The sequence below is a fragment of the Heterodontus francisci genome, chromosome 34 (assembly GCF_036365525.1).
Source record: "Heterodontus francisci isolate sHetFra1 chromosome 34, sHetFra1.hap1, whole genome shotgun sequence".
NCBI classification, from domain to species: Eukaryota; Metazoa; Chordata; class Chondrichthyes; order Heterodontiformes; family Heterodontidae; genus Heterodontus; species Heterodontus francisci.
Genome location: NC_090404.1, coordinates 46,499,001 through 46,511,114, shown reverse-complemented (window position 1 = coordinate 46,511,114; position 12,114 = coordinate 46,499,001). Strand labels below are relative to the sequence as shown.

Below are 12,114 nucleotides of genomic sequence, written 5' to 3'. Positions count from 1 at the left end.
ATGGGCTCGCCGTGGATGACTTCAGGTACACGGTGTGCAAAAGTGCAAGATGGGCGTTGTTCTATCGTGCTCACAGAAGTTTTGATCTTGGTGTTCCAAACAAACACTGTTTTGAGCGAGCAAGCTTTTTTGTGGCAGGAGGGAATGGTTAACCAGAGGACAAGAAGATAAGGTGATTCGCATTCGAAGCAGACGTACAAGGAAAGAAGGATTAGTTTAGGCAGCATGTTGTTGTGTGAGCTGACTGAAAGTCGTGTGCTTTCAGATTGAATGTTAACATTCAAGAGAGAATGGCAGGATGCTGCAAGGGAATTAAAAAAAAAATCAGGGCCGAGGCTGATCACTCGAATACGTTGAGTAGCTCTTGCAAAGGGATCGCACAGGCTATGTGTATTGGGCATGTAGCATTCCCAACACTTTCTTCAGTGCCTCTGAGCACCTTGTCTCGTTGCGCTTGTTACTGAGCCATTCGAGGTTATTAACCTTTGCCACCTTTCACTTCTTTCCGTCCAGGTGGCCCTTGCTGAAGTTTGATGGCGTACAAGGTGTGTGACCTTCCTCCTCAGATTGTCTATCTGCCTTGAACAGGTGGTGGTGTGTGGCTGCTAGAGGGTCATTTTGCTGTCAGACTATGAACGCAATGGTGTTGCTGCCGCGTGAAAGATGTAGTGAAATGTGTTGCGTCGTGGCTTATAAAGCATGTTGGTTGTAGAAAGCGTCGCGGTTTAATGAAGCAATGAAATGTGCCAAGGAAAATGTGTTCAGTGCATTTTGAATGAGCCGCTTTGTGAATGCAAAGAAGAGAAAGTGGCCACTCTGATGAGTAAAGAGCGGATGTTGTGCGGTGATTGTGATAGGCGGATGTGTGGAACATGTTTGCTGTTGATAGTTTTGATAAAACGGGTGGCGGGCCGCGTACGTGTTGTGGATGAGAGTCTCCATGCGGCAGTGCAAAGCGATTTGGAATTCAAACAGTTTCCCCGACCAGCTCTCGGGTGGCCTCAGCAACGCTCACGCCTCCCCGTCGGGGAATTGAACCCCGGTCTCCCGCGTGACAGGCGGGGATACTCACCACTATACTAACGAGGAAGCACACAGAAATGCTTCCTACAGTTTGCCAGAGATTGCCAGCCACCTTTGGGCTTCATCGATGTAGTGTCAGCTTGGAGGGGGCACGTTTCCATCACCATTTAGGCTTCTGCTTTGGAGCCAGGCAGCCGACGCAGTACCACCGCTCAAGCTCTTGACTCAATCAATTCAATTTTATCCCTCATCCCAGATCATTGATGTTACATCGCACAGTGATTTGCCTCCTCTCTGTGATGGCATACATTCAACACTTTCATCCAGTTCAGTCCTGTGACAGCTGCAGAGATCTGGACGGCGGATTCGCACTTTTGCGGGCTTGATATTGCACATCATCGGCCACTACAGGCAAGCAGGAAACGCATATGATTTTTTTTGCTTGTTTGTTTGTTTGTTTCTTTCTTTCTTTATTTGTTTGTTTTTCTCTCTTTTCCTGGCTTTGCAACAGAAGCAAGCACGATATGCAAAATATTTGGAGTTCAATGTTTTGGCCCACGCTGCATTATTCTTTTCCCCTTTCCCGACACCACACTTTAGAAAGAAATCCTTCGTGTGGGTATCGAGAAGGATTGGCACCATGGGCTCGCCGTGGATGACTTCAGGTACACGGTGTGCAAAAGTGCAAGATGGGCGTTGTTCTATCGTGCTCACAGAAGTTTTGATCTTGGTGTTCCAAACAAGGACTGTTTTGAGCGAGAAAGCTTTTTTGTGGCAGGAGGGAAGGGTTAACCAGAGGACAAGAAGATAAGGTGATTCGCATTCGAAGCAGACGTACAAGGAAAGAAGGATTAGTTCAGGCAGCATGTTGTTGTGTGAGCTGACTGAAAGTCGTGTGCTTTCAGATTGAATGTTAACATTCAAGAGAGAATGGCAGGATGCTGCAAGGGAATTAAAAAAAAAAATCAGGGCCGAGGCTGATCACTCGAATACGTTGAGTAGCTCTTGCAAAGGGATCGCACAGGCTATGTGTATTGGGCATGTAGCATTCCCAACACTTTCTTCAGTGCCTCTGAGCACCTTGTCTCGTTGCGCTTGTTACTGAGCCATTCGAGGTTATTAACCTTTGCCACCTTTCACTTCTTTCCGTCCAGGTGGCCCTTGCTGAAGTTTGATGGCGTACAAGGTGTGTGACCTTCCTCCTCAGATTGTCTATCTGCCTTGAACAGGTGGTGGTGTGTGGCTGCTAGAGGGTCATTTTGCTGTCAGACTATGAACGCAATGGTGTTGCTGCCGCGTGAAAGATGTAGTGTAATGTGTTGCGTCGTGGCTTATTAAGCATGTTGGTTGTAGAAAGCGTCGCGGTTTAATGAAGCAATGAAATGTGCCAAGGAAAATGTGTTTAGTGCATTTTGAATGAGCCGCTTCGTGAATGCAAAGAAGAGAAAGTGGCCAGTCTGATGAGTAAAGAGCGGATGTTGTGCGGTGATTGTGATAGGCGGATGTGTGGAACATGTTTGCTGCTGATAGTTTTGATAAAACGGGTGGCGGGCCGCGTACGTGTTGTGGATGAGAGTCTCCATGCGGCAGTGCAAAGCGATTTGGAATTCAAAAAGTTTCCCCGACCAGCTCTCGGGTAGTCTCAGCAACGCTCACGCCTCCCCGTCGGGGAATTGAACCCCGGTCTCCCGCGTGACATGCGGGGATACTCACCACTATACTAACGAGGAAGCACACAGAGACGCACCCTACAGTTTGCCAGAGATTGCCAGCCACCTTTGGGCTTCATAGATGTTGTGTCAGCTTGGAGGGGGCACGCTTCCATCACCATTTAGGCTTCTACTTTGGAGCCAGGCAGCCGACGCAGTACCACCGCTAAAGCTCTTGACTCAATCAATTCAATTTTATCCCTCATCCCACATCATTGATGTTACATCGCACAGTGATTTGCCTCCTCTCTGTGATGGCATACATTCAACACTTTCATCCAGTTCAGTCCTGTGACAGCTGCAGAGATCTGGACGGCGGATTCGCACTTTTGCGGGCTTGATATTGCACATCATCGGCCACTACAGGCAAGCAGGAAATGCATATGATTTTTTTTTGCTTGTTTGTTTGTTTCTTTCTTTCTTTCTTTACTTGTTTGTTTTTCTCTCTTTTCCTGGCTTTGCAACAGAAGCAAGCACGATATGCAAAATACTTGGAGTTCAATGTTTTGGCCCACGCTGCATTATTCTTTTCCCCTTTCCCGACACCACACTTTAGAAAGAAATCCTTCGTGTGGGTATCGAGAAGGATTGGCACCATGGGCTCGCCGTGGATGACTTCAGGTACACGGTGTGCAAAAGTGCAAGATGGGCGTTGTTCTATCGTGCTCACAGAAGTTTTGATCTTGGTGTTCCAAACAAGGACTGTTTTGAGCGAGCAAGCTTTTTTGTGGCAGGAGGGAAGGGTTAACCAGAGGACAAGAAGATAAGGTGATTCGCATTCGAAGCAGACGTACAAGGAAAGAAGGATTAGTTTAGGCAGCATGTTGTTGTGTGAGCTGACTGAAGGTCGTGTGCTTTCAGATTGAATGTTAACATTCAAGAGAGAATGGCAGGATGCTGCAAGGGAATTAAAAAAGAAATCAGGGCCGAGGGCTGATCATTCGAATACGTTGAGTCGCTCTTGCAAAGGGATCGCACAGGCTATGTGTATTGGGCATGTAGCATTCCCAACACTTTCTTCAGTGCCTCTGAGCACCTTGTCTCGTTGCGCTTGTTACTGAGCCATTCGAGGTTATTAACCTTTGCCACCTTTCACTTCTTTCCGTCCAGGTGGCCCTTGCTGAAGTTTGATGGCGTACAAGGTGTGTGACCTTCCTCCTCAGATTGTCTATCTGCCTTGAACAGGTGGTGGTGTGTGGCTGCAAGAGGGTCATTTTGCTGTCAGACTATGAATGCAATGGTGTTGCTGCCGTGTGGAAGATGTAGTGAAATGTGTTGCGTCGTGGCTTATAAAGCATTTTGGTTGTAGAAAGCGTCGCGGTTTAATGAAGCAATGAAATGTGCCAAGGAAAATGTGTTTAGTGCATTTTGAATGAGCCGCTTTGTGAATGCAAAGAAGAGAAAGTGGCCACTCTGATGAGTAAAGAGCGGATGTTGTGCGGTGATTGTGATAGGCGGATGTGTGGAACATGTTTGCTGTTGATAATTTTGATAAAACGGGTGGCGGGCCGCGTACGTGTTGTGGATGAGAGTCTCCATGCGGCAGTGCAAAGCGATTTGGAATTCAAAAAGTTTCCCTGAACAGCTCTCGGGTGGCCTCAGCAACGCTCACGCCTCCCCGTCGGGGAATTGAATCCCGGTCTCCCGCGTGACAGGCGGGGATACTCACCACTATACTAACGAGGAAGCACACAGAGACCCATCCTACAGTTTGCCAGAGATTGCCGTCCACCTTTGGGCTTCATAGATGTTGTGTCAGCTTGGAGGGGGCACGCTTCCATCACCATTTAGGCTTCTACTTTGGAGCCAGGCAGCCGACGCAGTACCACCGCTAAAGCTCTTGACTCAATCAATTCAATTTTATCCCTCATCCCACATCATTGATGTTACATCGCACAGTGATTTGCCTCCTCTCTGTGATGGCATACATTCAACACTTTCATCCAGTTCACTCCTGTGACAGCTGCAGAGATCTGGACGGCGGATTCGCACTTTTGCGGGCTTGATATTGCACATCATCGGCCACTACAGGCAAGCAGGAAACGCATATGATTTTTTTTTACTTGTTTGTTTGTTTCTTTCTTTCTTTCTTCACTTGTTTGTTTTTCTCTCTTTTCCTGGCTTTGCAACAGAAGCAAGCACGATATGCAAAATACTTGGAGTTCAATGTTTTGGCCCACGCTGCATTATTCTTTTCCCCTTTCCCGACACCACACTTTAGAAAGAAATCCTTCGTGTGGGTATCGAGAAGGATTGGCACCATGGGCTCGCCGTGGATGACTTCAGGTACACGGTGTGCAAAAGTGCAAGATGGGCGTTGTTCTATCGTGCTCACAGAAGTTTTGATCTTGGTGTTCCAAACAAGGACTGTTTTGAGCGAGAAAGCTTTTTTTGTGGCAGGAGGGAAGGGTTAACCAGAGGACAAGAAGATAAGGTGATTCGCATTCGAAGCAGACGTACAAGGAAAGAAGGATTAGTTCAGGCAGCATGTTGTTGTGTGAGCTGACTGAAAGTCGTGTGCTTTCAGATTGAATGTTAACATTCAAGAGAGAATGGCAGGATGCTGCAAGGGAATTTAAAAAAAAAATCAGGGCCGAGGCTGATCACTCGAATACGTTGAGTAGCTCTTGCAAAGGGATCGCACAGGCTATGTGTATTGGGCATGTAGCATTCCCAACACTTTCTTCAGTGCCTCTGAGCACCTTGTCTCGTTGCGCTTGTTACTGAGCCATTCGAGGTTATTAACCTTTGCCACCTTTCACTTCTTTCCGTCCAGGTGGCCCTTGCTGAAGTTTGATGGCGTACAAGGTGTGTGACCTTCCTCCTCAGATTGTCTATCTGCCTTGAACAGGTGGTGGTGTGTGGCTGCTAGAGGGTCATTTTGCTGTCAGACTATGAACGCAATGGTGTTGCTGCCGCGTGAAAGATGTAGTGTAATGTGTTGCGTCGTGGCTTATTAAGCATGTTGGTTGTAGAAAGCGTCGCGGTTTAATGAAGCAATGAAATGTGCCAAGGAAAATGTGTTTAGTGCATTTTGAATGAGCCGCTTCGTGAATGCAAAGAAGAGAAAGTGGCCAGTCTGATGAGTAAAGAGCGGATGTTGTGCGGTGATTGTGATAGGCGGATGTGTGGAACATGTTTGCTGCTGATAGTTTTGATAAAACGGGTGGCGGGCCGCGTACGTGTTGTGGATGAGAGTCTCCATGCGGCAGTGCAAAGCGATTTGGAATTCAAAAAGTTTCCCCGACCAGCTCTCGGGTAGTCTCAGCAACGCTCACGCCTCCCCGTCGGGGAATTGAACCCCGGTCTCCCGCGTGACAGGCGGGGATACTCACCACTATACTAACGAGGAAGCACACAGAAACGCACCCTACAGTTTGCCAGAGATTGCCAGCCACCTTTGGGCTTCATAGATGTTGTGTCAGCTTGGAGGGGGCACGCTTCCATCACCATTTAGGCTTCTACTTTGGAGCCAGGCAGCCGACGCAGTACCACCGCTAAAGCTCTTGACTCAATCAATTCAATTTTATCCCTCATCCCACATCATTGATGTTACATCGCACAGTGATTTGCCTCCTCTCTGTGATGGCATACATTCAACACTTTCATCCAGTTCAGTCCTGTGACAGCTGCAGAGATCTGGACGGCGGATTCGCACTTTTGCGGGCTTGATATTGCACATCATCGGCCACTACAGGCAAGCAGGAAATGCATATGATTTTTTTTTGCTTGTTTGTTTGTTTCTTTCTTTCTTTCTTTACTTGTTTGTTTTTCTCTCTTTTCCTGGCTTTGCAACAGAAGCAAGCACGATATGCAAAATACTTGGAGTTCAATGTTTTGGCCCACGCTGCATTATTCTTTTCCCCTTTCCCGACACCACACTTTAGAAAGAAATCCTTCGTGTGGGTATCGAGAAGGATTGGCACCATGGGCTCGCCGTGGATGACTTCAGGTACACGGTGTGCAAAAGTGCAAGATGGGCGTTGTTCTATCGTGCTCACAGAAGTTTTGATCTTGGTGTTCCAAACAAACACTGTTTTGAGCGAGCAAGCTTTTTTGTGGCAGGAGGGAATGGTTAACCAGAGGACAAGAAGATAAGGTGATTCGCATTCGAAGCAGACGTACAAGGAAAGAAGGATTAGTTTAGGCAGCATGTTGTTGTGTGAGCTGACTGAAAGTCGTGTGCTTTCAGATTGAATGTTAACATTCAAGAGAGAATGGCAGGATGCTGCAAGGGAATTAAAAAAAAAATCAGGGCCGAGGCTGATCACTCGAATACGTTGAGTAGCTCTTGCAAAGGGATCGCACAGGCTATGTGTATTGGGCATGTAGCATTCCCAACACTTTCTTCAGTGCCTTTGAGCACCTTGTCTCGTTGCGCTTGTTACTGAGCCATTCGAGGTTATTAACCTTTGCCACCTTTCACTTCTTTCCGTCCAGGTGGCCCTTGCTGAAGTTTGATGGCGTACAAGGTGTGTGACCTTCCTCCTCAGATTGTCTATCTGCCTTGAACAGGTGGTGGTGTGTGGCTGCTAGAGGGTCATTTTGCTGTCAGACTATGAATGCAATGGTGTTGCTGCCGCGTGAAAGATGTAGTGAAATGTGTTGCGTCGTGGCTTATAAAGCATGTTGGTTGTAGAAAGCGTCGCGGTTTAATGAAGCAATGAAATGTGCCAAGGAAAATGTGTTCAGTGCATTTTGAATGAGCCGCTTTGTGAATGCAAAGAAGAGAAAGTGGCCACTCTGATGAGTAAAGAGCGGATGTTGTGCGGTGATTGTGATAGGCGGATGTGTGGAACATGTTTGCTGTTGATAGTTTTGATAAAACGGGTGGCGGGCCGCGTACGTGTTGTGGATGAGAGTCTCCATGCGGCAGTGCAAAGCGATTTGGAATTCAAACAGTTTCCCCGACCAGCTCTCGGGTGGCCTCAGCAACGCTCACGCCTCCCCGTCGGGGAATTGAACCCCGGTCTCCCGCGTGACAGGCGGGGATACTCACCACTATACTAACGAGGAAGCACACAGAAAGGCTTCCTACAGTTTGCCAGAGATTGCCAGCCACCTTTGGGCTTCATCGATGTAGTGTCAGCTTGGAGGGGGCACGTTTCCATCACCATTTAGGCTTCTGCTTTGGAGCCAGGCAGCCGACGCAGTACCACCGCTCAAGCTCTTGACTCAATCAATTCAATTTTATCCCTCATCCCAGATCATTGATGTTACATCGCACAGTGATTTGCCTCCTCTCTGTGATGGCATACATTCAACACTTTCATCCAGTTCAGTCCTGTGACAGCTGCAGAGATCTGGACGGCGGATTCGCACTTTTGCGGGCTTGATATTGCACATCATCGGCCACTACAGGCAAGCAGGAAACGCATATGATTTTTTTTGCTTGTTTGTTTGTTTGTTTCTTTCTTTCTTTATTTGTTTGTTTTTCTCTCTTTTCCTGGCTTTGCAACAGAAGCAAGCACGATATGCAAAATATTTGGAGTTCAATGTTTTGGCCCACGCTGCATTATTCTTTTCCCCTTTCCCGACACCACACTTTAGAAAGAAATCCTTCGTGTGGGTATCGAGAAGGATTGGCACCATGGGCTCGCCGTGGATGACTTCAGGTACACGGTGTGCAAAAGTGCAAGATGGGCGTTGTTCTATCGTGCTCACAGAAGTTTTGATCTTGGTGTTCCAAACAAGGACTGTTTTGAGCGAGAAAGCTTTTTTGTGGCAGGAGGGAAGGGTTAACCAGAGGACAAGAAGATAAGGTGATTCGCATTCCAAGCAGACGTACAAGGAAAGAAGGATTAGTTCAGGCAGCATGTTGTTGTGTGAGCTGACTGAAAGTCGTGTGCTTTCAGATTGAATGTTAACATTCAAGAGAGAATGGCAGGATGCTGCAAGGGAATTAAAAAAAAAAATCAGGGCCGAGGCTGATCACTCGAATACGTTGAGTAGCTCTTGCAAAGGGATCGCACAGGCTATGTGTATTGGGCATGTAGCATTCCCAACACTTTCTTCAGTGCCTCTGAGCACCTTGTCTCGTTGCGCTTGTTACTGAGCCATTCGAGGTTATTAACCTTTGCCACCTTTCACTTCTTTCCGTCCAGGTGGCCCTTGCTGAAGTTTGATGGCGTACAAGGTGTGTGACCTTCCTCCTCAGATTGTCTATCTGCCTTGAACAGGTGGTGGTGTGTGGCTGCTAGAGGGTCATTTTGCTGTCAGACTATGAACGCAATGGTGTTGCTGCCGCGTGAAAGATGTAGTGTAATGTGTTGCGTCGTGGCTTATTAAGCATGTTGGTTGTAGAAAGCGTCGCGGTTTAATGAAGCAATGAAATGTGCCAAGGAAAATGTGTTTAGTGCATTTTGAATGAGCCGCTTCGTGAATGCAAAGAAGAGAAAGTGGCCAGTCTGATGAGTAAAGAGCGGATGTTGTGCGGTGATTGTGATAGGCGGATGTGTGGAACATGTTTGCTGCTGATAGTTTTGATAAAACGGGTGGCGGGCCGCGTACGTGTTGTGGATGAGAGTCTCCATGCGGCAGTGCAAAGCGATTTGGAATTGAAAAAGTTTCCCCGACCAGCTCTCGGGTAGTCTCAGCAACGCTCACGCCTCCCCGTCGGGGAATTGAACCCCGGTCTCCCGCCTGACAAGTGGGGATACTCACCACTATACTAACGAGGAAGCACACAAAGACGCACCCTACAGTTTGCCAGAGATTGCCAGCCACCTTTGGGCTTCATAGATGTTGTGTCAGCTTGGAGGGGGCACGCTTCCATCACCATTTAGGCTTCTACTTTGGAGCCAGGCAGCCGACGCAGTACCACCGCTAAAGCTCTTGACTCAATCAATTCAATTTTATCCCTCATCCCACATCATTGATGTTACATCGCACAGTGAATTGCCTCCTCTCTGTGATGGCATACATTCAACACTTTCATCCAGTTCAGTCCTGTGACAGCTGCAGAGATCTGGACGGCGGATTCGCACTTTTGCGGGCTTGATATTGCACATCATCGGCCACTACAGGCAAGCAGGAAATGCATATGATTTTTTTTTGCTTGTTTGTTTGTTTGTTTCTTTCTTTCTTTACTTGTTTGTTTTTCTCTCTTTTCCTGGCTTTGCAACAGAAGCAAGCACGATATGCAAAATACTTGGAGTTCAATGTTTTGGCCCACGCTGCATTATTCTTTTCCCCTTTCCCGACACCACACTTTAGAAAGAAATCCTTCGTGTGGGTATCGAGAAGGATTGGCACCATGGGCTCGCCGTGGATGACTTCAGGTCCACGGTGTGCAAAAGTGCAAGATGGGCGTTGTTCTATCGTGCTCACAGAAGTTTTGATCTTGGTGTTCCAAACAAGGACTGTTTTGAGCGAGCAAGCTTTTTTGTGGCAGGAGGGAAGGGTTAACCAGAGGACAAGAAGATAAGGTGATTCGCATTCGAAGCAGACGTACAAGGAAAGAAGGATTAGTTTAGGCAGCATGTTGTTGTGTGAGCTGACTGAAGGTCATGTGCTTTCAGATTGAATGTTAACATTCAAGAGAGAATGGCAGGATGCTGCAAGGGAATTAAAAAAGAAATCAGGGCCGAGGGCTGATCATTCGAATACGTTGAGTCGCTCTTGCAAAGGGATCGCACAGGCTATGTGTATTGGGATGGAGCATTCCCAACACTTTCTTCAGTGCCTCTGAGCACCTTGTCTCGTTGCGCTTGTTACTGAGCCATTCGAGGTTATTAACCTTTGCCACCTTTCACTTCTTTCCGTCCAGGTGGCCCTTGCTGAAGTTTGATGGCGTACAAGGTGTGTGACCTTCCTCCTCAGATTGTCTATCTGCCTTGAACAGGTGGTGGTGTGTGGCTGCAAGAGGGTCATTTTGCTGTCAGACTATGAATGCAATGGTGTTGCTGCCGTGTGGAAGATGTAGTGAAATGTGTTGCGTCGTGGCTTATAAAGCATTTTGGTTGTAGAAAGCGTCGCGGTTTAATGAAGCAATGAAATGTGCCAAGGAAAATGTGTTTAGTGCATTTTGAATGAGCCGCTTTGTGAATGCAAAGAAGAGAAAGTGGCCACTCTGATGAGTAAAGAGCGGATGTTGTGCGGTGATTGTGATAGGCGGATGTGTGGAACATGTTTGCTGTTGATAATTTTGATAAAACGGGTGGCGGGCCGCGTACGTGTTGTGGATGAGAGTCTCCATGCGGCAGTGCAAAGCGATTTGGAATTCAAAAAGTTTCCCTGAACAGCTCTCGGGTGGCCTCAGCAACGCTCACGCCTCCCCGTCGGGGAATTGAATCCCGGTCTCCCGCGTGACAGGCGGGGATACTCACCACTATACTAACGAGGAAGCACACAGAGACCCACCCTACAGTTTGCCAGAGATTGCCAGCCACCTTTGGGCTTCATAGATGTTGTGTCAGCTTGGAGGGGGCACGCTTCCATCACCATTTAGGCTTCTACTTTGGAGCCAGGCAGCCGACGCAGTACCACCGCTAAAGCTCTTGACTCAATCAATTCAATTTTATCCCTCATCCCACATCATTGATGTTACATCGCACAGTGATTTGCCTCCTCTCTGTGATGGCATACATTCAACACTTTCATCCAGTTCAGTCCTGTGACAGCTGCAGAGATCTGGACGGCGGATTCGCACTTTTGCGGGCTTGATATTGCACATCATCAACCACTACAGGCAAGCAGGAAACGCATATGATTTTTTTTTGCTTGTTTGCTTGTTTGTTTCTTTCTTTCTTTACTTGTTTGTTTTTCTCTCTTTTCCTGGCTTTGCAACAGAAGCAAGCACGATATGCAAAATACTTGGAGTTCAATGTTTTGGCCCACGCTGCATTATTCTTTTCCCCTTTCCCGACACCACACTTTAGAAAGAAATCCTTCGTGTGGGTATCGAGAAGGATTGGCACCATGGGCTCGCCGTGGATGACTTCAGGTACACGGTGTGCAAAAGTGCAAGATGGGCGTTGTTCTCTCGTGCTCACAGAAGGTTTGATCTTGGTGTTCCAAACAAGGACTGTTTTGAGCGAGAAAGCTTTTTTTGTGGCAGGAGGGAAGGGTTAACCAGAGGACAAGAAGATAAGGTGATTCGCATTCGAAGCAGACGTACAAGGAAAGAAGGATTAGTTTAGGCAGCATGTTGTTGTGTGAGCTGACTAAAAGTCGTGTGCTTTCAGATTGAATGTTAACATTCAAGAGAGAATGGCAGGATGCTGCAAGGGAATTAAAAAAAAAATCAGGGCCGAGGGCTGATCACTCGAATACGTTGAGTAGCTCTTGCAAAGGGATCGCACAGGCTATGTGTATTGGGCATGTAGCATTCCCAACACTTTCTTCAGTGCCTCTGAGCACCTTGTCTCGTTGCACTTGTTAC

The 12,114-nt window shown here is 47.4% G+C and overlaps 6 non-coding genes across 6 annotated transcripts; all 6 read right to left on the bottom strand.

Annotated features, from left to right (window-relative positions):
- Positions 1 to 1,017: 1,017 nt before the first annotated feature.
- Positions 1,018 to 1,089, bottom strand: trnad-guc (transfer RNA aspartic acid (anticodon GUC)). Its single transcript has one exon. It is a non-coding gene; the product is annotated as a tRNA-Asp (tRNA).
- Positions 1,090 to 2,681: 1,592 nt separating this feature from the next.
- trnad-guc (transfer RNA aspartic acid (anticodon GUC)) lies at positions 2,682 to 2,753 on the bottom strand. Its single transcript has one exon. It is a non-coding gene; the product is annotated as a tRNA-Asp (tRNA).
- Positions 2,754 to 4,346: 1,593 nt separating this feature from the next.
- trnad-guc (transfer RNA aspartic acid (anticodon GUC)) lies at positions 4,347 to 4,418 on the bottom strand. Its single transcript has one exon. It is a non-coding gene; the product is annotated as a tRNA-Asp (tRNA).
- A 1,594-nt stretch (positions 4,419 to 6,012) lies between these two features.
- Positions 6,013 to 6,084, bottom strand: trnad-guc (transfer RNA aspartic acid (anticodon GUC)). The gene has a single exon. It is a non-coding gene; the product is annotated as a tRNA-Asp (tRNA).
- A 1,592-nt stretch (positions 6,085 to 7,676) lies between these two features.
- On the bottom strand, positions 7,677 to 7,748 carry trnad-guc (transfer RNA aspartic acid (anticodon GUC)). The gene has a single exon. It is a non-coding gene; the product is annotated as a tRNA-Asp (tRNA).
- A 3,256-nt stretch (positions 7,749 to 11,004) lies between these two features.
- On the bottom strand, positions 11,005 to 11,076 carry trnad-guc (transfer RNA aspartic acid (anticodon GUC)). Its single transcript has one exon. It is a non-coding gene; the product is annotated as a tRNA-Asp (tRNA).
- Positions 11,077 to 12,114: the final 1,038 nt, after the last annotated feature.